This window comes from Piliocolobus tephrosceles, chromosome 12, assembly GCF_002776525.5.
Source record: "Piliocolobus tephrosceles isolate RC106 chromosome 12, ASM277652v3, whole genome shotgun sequence".
Classification (NCBI taxonomy): domain Eukaryota; kingdom Metazoa; phylum Chordata; class Mammalia; order Primates; family Cercopithecidae; genus Piliocolobus; species Piliocolobus tephrosceles.
Genome location: NC_045445.1, coordinates 104,068,977 through 104,076,954, shown reverse-complemented (window position 1 = coordinate 104,076,954; position 7,978 = coordinate 104,068,977).

Here is a 7,978-nt window from a genome sequence, read left to right as displayed (position 1 = left end):
AAAAAAAAAAAAAAAAGGCACTTGAAGATAACATGGGCAAACATTTTCCAAATTTTATGAAAACTATAAATCTAAGGAACCAAGAAGCTCAACAAATCCCAAGCACAAGAAAACTAGCCCAAGGCTCATCATAAACAAATTGTTTAAAACTAGTGATAAATACAAAATGCTGAAATCAGCCAAAGAAAAAACATATATTACATACAGAGGGACAAAAATAAAGTTGACAGATTTCTCATGTGAAACAATGTAAGCCAGAAATAAGGGGAGCAATGTACTTAAAATATAGAAAGAAGAAACTTTCAACTTAGGCATTTATACCCTGTGAAAATATCTTTCTAAAATGAAAGCAAAATAAAGACATTTTAAGACATTTAAAAAGAAAGCAAAATAATTCATCACCAACTGACCCATACTACAAGAAATGTTAAACGAAGTATTTTAGGCACAAGAGAAATGATATCAGATGGAAATATGGATCGCACAAAGGATTAAAAAGCACAAGAAATGGTAACTACATAGATAACTACATTAGTTTTTTCTTGTTATTTAAATCTCTTTAAAAGATAATTGACTATTAAATAAAAATAGCAATGCAGTGTGGGGCTTAAAACATATGAAAAGTAAGGTAATAATAGCACAAGATTTAATAGGGGAGAAATGGATGTATACTATTTTAAGATTACTATACTATACCATACATCATTGGAAGGTAGATTGTGCTAAGTTAAAGGCATATACTGCAAACCCTAAAACAACGAATATAATAACAAATTGAAGAGTTATAATGAAAGGGTCCAGAATAAGCCACTGTGGCATAAAAATTATTTTGAGCTGAAGGCATTTGAGTTCCTGAAAAACTTTCTCTGCCTAAAAGCAGTGCCTCCCAAAAGAACTCAATCGTCATAAATCCCTTCCCCAGGAGCAACTGTCTACCAGATTGCTTCACTGGTAAATTCTACTAAATGTTTAAGGAAGAAATAATACCAATTCTATACAAGCTCTTCCATAAAATTGAAAAGGAAGGAATATTTCCCAACTTATTCTATGAGGCCAATATTATCACAAAACCAAAACCAGACAAAGATATGACAAGAAAAGAAAACTAGGATTAATGTCCTTCATAGATTTTCATAGGAGAAAAAATTTCAACAAAATTTTAGCAAATTGAATCCAGCAATTTATAAGAAGGATAACACATCGTGACCTAATAGGGTTCATTCCAGTAATGCACAGTTGGTTTCAAAATTTTAATATTCAAAATTCAATGTCATTTTCAATTAAAAAGTGGACAAAGGACTCAAGTAGTCATTTCTCCAAAGAAAATTTACAAATGGCCAAAAAACACAGAAAAGATGCTCAGCATCATTAGTCTTTAGGGAAATACAAATCAAACGAGCTACCAGTTCACACGCAGCAGGACAGCTATTTTAAAAAATGGAAAATAACATGTGTTGGTAAAGATATGAAGACACTGGAACCCTCATACCTTTAAGGTGGAAATATGAAATGGTTCAGTCACTATGGAAAACAATTTGGCAGTTCCTCAAAAAGTTAAATGGAGAATGACTATATGACCCTAGAATTCTACTCTTAGGTATATACTCAAGAGAACTGAAAACTAGTACTCAAACAAAATACATGTGCGTACATGTTTATATAGCAGCACTATTCACAAAAGTCAAAAGGAGAAAACAACCCAAATGTCCACTGATGCATGAATGGATATACAAATTGTGGTATATCCATAAAATAAAATATTGTTCAGCCACAAAAAGAAATGAAGTAGTAATACATGCTACAACATGGATGACCAAAAACATTATGCTAAGTGAAAGAAGCCAGATACAAAGGTCACATACTGTATGATTCCATTTATATGAAATATTTAGAGTAAGTAAACTCATAAAGACAGAAAGGAGATTAGTGGTTGCCAGGGGGCTGAAGGCAAGAGGTATAGAGAGTGACTGCTTCATGGGTATGGGGTTTCCTTTTGTGGTGATAAAAATATTTTGGAACTAGAGGTGGTGGCAGCACAACACTGTGAATGTACTAAATGCCACTATATTTTACAATTTAAAATGGTTAATTTTATATGAATTTAATCTTATCAAAAAATTTAAAAATTAATGTCATTTACTATATTAAACAAGTACTATATTTAAAAAGAAAAATAAGATTATCTTAATAGATGCAGCAAAATGTTTAACAAAATCCAAAATCCATTCCTGATAAAATCTCTCAGCAAAATAGAAATAGAAGGGAGCTTGCTAAGCCTGATAAAGGATGTCTACTAACATCCTATAGCTAACATCATACTTAATGGTGAAACACTGAATGCTTTCCTTCTAAGTTCAGTGACAAGAAAGGGATGTCCACCCTCATCATCTCTATTCAATGTTGTACTGGAAGTTCTAGCCAGTGCAATACGACAAGAAAAGGGAATAAAAGGCATCCATATTTGAAATGAAGAAGTAAAACTTTATTCATGGACTAATATCATCTATATGAAAAATCTGATCATCTATGATCGTCTATTTGTATTGTACATGTGAAATATCTGATGATGTCTAAAAAAAGCTGCAAGACTAATAAATGAGTTTATTAAGGTTGAAGGATACAAGATCAATGTATAAAAATCAAATAAATAAAAAATGTATTTTATCTTCTAGCAACAATCAAAAATTAAAATTTTCAAAAATTACCATTTACATTGGCAATAACAAATTGGAAATACTTAGGGAGGAATCTGTCAAATATGTACAATACCTGCTCACTGGAAACTACAAAACATTGCTGAGATAAAGAAGCCTCAAATAAACAGAGTAACATACTGTGTTCATGGGCCAGAAGACTCAATATTATTAAGATAACAATTCTCTTCAAATGGGTCTGTAGATTCAGTACAATCCCAATAAAAATCCTAGCATGATTTTGGAATTGACAAGCTGATACATAGGAAATTGTAAAAGATCTAGAATAGCCAAAACTACTATGCAAAGAACAAAGTTGGAGAATTAATGCTACTGATTTCAAGACCTATTAAAAAGCTATAGTAAACAAGCCAGTGTGGTATTAATGTAAAAATCAGCACATAAATCAGTAGAACAGAATAGAAAATCCAGAAATAGATCCACACATAATTGACAACTGATTTTCTGCAATGGTTAATTCCCTGGTGACATGTTAATCTTTTCAACAAAGGATGCTATAACAATTGGATATCCATATTCAAAAAAATAAATAAATAAACTTGGAGCCATACTTTGTGCTGTATACAAAAACAAACTTGAAATGGATTATAGACTTAAATGAAAAACCTAAAACTACAAAACTTCTAGAAGGAAACACAGAAAAATCCTTTGTGAACTTGGTTTATACAAAGATTTATTAAGTATAACACCAACAACATAATCCATGAAAGAATAAATTAATAACATAGACTTCATCAGAATTAAAACCTTTTGCCTTTCAAAAGACCCTGTTAAGAAAATGTAAAGACAACTATAGTCCGAGATAAAATATTTGGAAATCACACATCAGATAAAAAGCCTGTGTCCAGAACATTTAATGAACTCTCAAAACTCAATAAGAAGAATATAAACAATCACAATGAGTTAGTCTTTCCTTGATATCTGTGGAGGATTGGCTCCAGGACCTCCTGCAGATACCCAAATTTGTGGATGCTCAAGTCCCTGATAGACAAAGTGGCGTAGGTGTTCACATATAACCTATACACTTCCTCCCATATACCTTACATCATCTCTAGATAACTTACAATACCTAATACAATGTAAGCACCATGTAAATAGTTGTTATACTTCATTGTTTAGAAAATGACAAGGCAAAAACATCTGTGCATGTCAGTACAAACGCAATTTTTAAAAAATGTTTTCTGCCTGCAGTTGGTTGAATCAACATATGTGGAACCCATGGAGATGAACAATTGACTGTACTACTACACAGCTATTAGAATGGCTAAATTTTGAAGGATTAACCATAACAAGTATAGGGGTAGAAATGTGTGCTACCTTTCCTCACCGTAAGAGTCACGGCCAACACTCCTATAACAAAAGACTGGTTAACAAGAGAAAAGCATAACTAATTTGTTTAATCCAGGTTCTACGTGACATGGGAGCCTTCAGACCCAAAGACCCAGGACAAACTGTCTGTTTTTATGCTTAGGTTTGATGAAGAATGGACAGCTGTGTGGAAATGTGATTAGACAAAAGGGTACAATCTAATGGTAATAGACTGAAGGGGGAAGCTCAGTAAGGCCTGTCCATTCATATGCTTTTTGGCCTCTCTGTGTAGCATTTCTTTCCTCTGGGTATAGGATAGGACACCTGTCACATGAGGGTCTCCAAGGGAAAAGGGGAAGGTCAGAGAATAACCTTTCTAGGTTCTATGACCTACATGGGGGAAGAGGAATTCTGGTTTCTATGACACTTTTCTAGGAGAAAACCAGGAATAGAGAGAGGAAGGCAGCAGAAGGTCAGAGAGACCTTGCCTCTGAGGACTTCAAATCTCCTTTAGTTTAAAGTACTCAGCACACCAAGGTACTAAACTTTGGGGCATTGTGTTTTTGTTACTGGAAAGGGGTCCCAATCCGGATGCCAAGAGAGGGTTCTTGGACCTCATGCAAGGAAGAATTTGGGATGAGTCCATAAAGTGAAAGCAAGTTTATTAAGAAAGCAAAGAATAAAAGAATAGTTACTCCGTTGGCAGAGCAGTGGTATGGGCTGCTCGACTGAGTATACTTATAGTTATTTCTTGATTATATGCTAAACAAGGGGTGGATTATTCATGAGTTTTCTGGGAAAGGAACCGAGATTTCCCAGAACTGGGGGTCCCTCCCCTTTTTAGACCATATAGGGTAACTTTCGGATGTTGACATGTTTATTAGTCCATTTTTACACTGCTATGAAGAGATACCTGAGACTGGGTAATATATAAAGGGAAGAGGTTTAATTGACTCACAGTTCCCCATTGCTGGGGAGGCCTCAGGAAACTTACAGTCATGGTGTAAGGCAAAGGAGAAGCAGGCACCTTCTTCACATGGCGGCAGGACGGAGTGAGTGCAAGCAGGGGAAATGCCAGATCTCTTGAGAACTGACTCACCATCATGAGAACAGCATGGGGGAAACCATCCCCCATGATCCAATTATCTCCACCTGGTCCCATCCTTGACACGTGGGGATTGTGGGGATTATGGGGATTATAATTCAAGGTGAGATTTGGGTGGGGCACAGAACCAAACCATATCACCATGGCATTTGTAAACTGTCCTGGCACTGGTGGGAGTGTCTTCTACCATGCTAATGCATTATAATTGGCATATAATGAGCAGTGATGACGACCAGAGGTCACTTTCATCACCATCTTGGTTTTGGTGGATTTTTGGCCAGCTTCTTTACCACATTCTGTTTTATCAGCAAGGTCTCTGTGACCTGTTTCTTCTGCTGACCTCCTATCTCATCCTGTGACTAAGAATGCCTAACCTCCTGGGAATTCAGCCCAATAGGTCTCGGCCTTATTTTGCCCAGCCCCTATTCAAGATGGAGTCGCTCTGGTTCAAATGTCTCTGACACTCCTAAGTCAGGCTTTCAGTTATTTATAGTTCATTACGCTAGGACTCAAAGTAGGAAGGCAGCCTCAGGCCAAATTTAGTTTAATTTAACAATTTATGATCTTGATGGGGTGATGTATCATGGGTACGTACATATACCAACTCATCAAATTGTATACTTAAATATGTGCAGTTCACTGTTAAGTCAATAAAGCTGGTTTTTAGAAAGTTATTACTGTTAGTAATATGCGAGGCACTATGGTTCGCAGACAACATGCCACCCCTGGGTAATCTTATCCAAACTCACAATTACCATCCATACTCTGATGATTCCCAAGTATGCATCGCCAGCCCAGGCCATTCTGCTGAGATTCAGACCTGTTAATCCAGCTGCCTTAACATAGCCACTTATCAGTTCTGCAAGCACCCTAATTCAGCATGCCCAAGGCAGAATTTTTGATATTCTCCCTTCACTTGATTTTTCTCTCATGTACCCCAGTACAATGAAAGGCAACACCATCTATCCAGCTGTGAAAATGACCCAGTCATAATTTTGATTTCTTCTCCCTCGTCTCCAACATCGCAAATGCATCGTGAATCCCTCCACTTCTCACCAACATTACATTAATCCAAACTACCCATCACTTCTCTGGCAACAGTCTCCTAATCAGTCTTCTTGCCGCCAAACTCACTCTTAGAGTTCACACACACAAAGCAGCCAGAGATTTTTAAATACAGACATGATCTTTCCATTCCCCAGATTAAAATATTTCAGAAACTTCTCATTGCCTTGGGATGAAGTGCAAACTCTTCAACATGAGTCACACACACAAGGTGGTCCCTATTTTTGTCCCAACTCCCCTCTAAAATGGTCATCTTTTGCCACTTCCCTTCTCACTCTCCTAGCTCCAGTCATAGTTAAAACTGGGGGTATTCACAGGCGTCTGAAATGGCCGTTCAGCTCCTGTTTTTTATTCAACGGGTGGCCTTACTGCAATAATGAACAGTGGTAGCACAGGAGAAAAAAGCAGGCAAAAGTAATTTTATCAAGTTCCTATTTCAGTCAGAGGTTCTTGTTGTATAGGCAAAGTAGGAAAAAAGAAACACAAAGATGACTTTGGTAGAAGTATTTCTAAAGGAGAATGCATTTTTATGTTTTCACCAAGCTATCGGCCCCTCTGGATTTTAATATTATAGTGGGGTCATAACAAGCATTTCCTCTATTGTTGGCTTTACACAGATGCGAAGTGGTGCTCAGGAAGCTAGGAGACTGATGAATAGTTGGTTTGATGTATTTGAATCATTCAGCACTTTGAGTTAAATGTGCATATTCTGTTCAAAATAGACAATGGGGAGGGGCAGTCCCCCCTTTCCCTCTCTAACTTGCATAACATCAGGCCTCACTGCTTTAACTAATGAGTATTTAGAAGTAAAGGCTCCTACTGATTCCAGCGAGTCATTAATTCTCTGCTTGCAGAGCCGCTGTGGAGTTCTTCATCGGCCACATTTTTTTAGCTTTTACCAAGTTGCTTCTGAGCCGCAGTGCTGACCCCTGGGCTCCTGTGTGTACCACACACCAGACACACAATGGGCTTGAAAGTCCCCTTGCAAGGAATTTTACTGGGGACCAGGAAGAAATTACAAAGAAGATGCATATTCTAGCCACTCCATTGACAAAGATGTCTCAGAACTCTTAGTTTTAGGGAACTTAATTGACCTTGAATGAAAATGTATATTTAAACCAATATGTATAACCTGGTAGAATAAGGGGAGGAGGTGAGTTACAAAATTCTCTTAAACTAATTGCACAGTCAGTCCTACCCTTTGTAATAATGAATGTGTGCTCCATTATCGCTCCGGGTTTATTATTTTCTAAATAGCCTCATTGATCTTGCCTCAGTGGGCTTTCCATTTTTACACATTACATTCTCTTGGGAATTGAAAAGCACGGTGTCTCTGAAGATGCTCAGTCAACTTGAAAACACTCATTTTCGAAAAGGTCTTAACCTGCCTTCAACTTGAAGCAATTCAGACTTTGCAGAAACAAACATTACAGCAGAGACGCATCACTCGTGTATATGTTTCTACCATCACTGGGAAGCTGTTTGTCTGAAAGGTTATTTATAGACCATTTTTTAAGGGTATGCAAAATTCAGGGATCTATACTCATAACTAAAATGAATGTACATGTAATTGGAAGCATGACACTTCATTACAATGATTATAATGGTTTCTGCATTATTCAATATCATAAATATTTTGTGGAAGGCCCTATTTCGTTATGACTCCAACTACTAAACTTATAGCTAAATCACGTGTGGTGGAAGGGAAACGAGAAAGAAGAAATAAGTGGAAAAGACGAGGAAGCAACCCCAACTCAAGATAAATTCAAGTTGGAAAGGCAAGAGT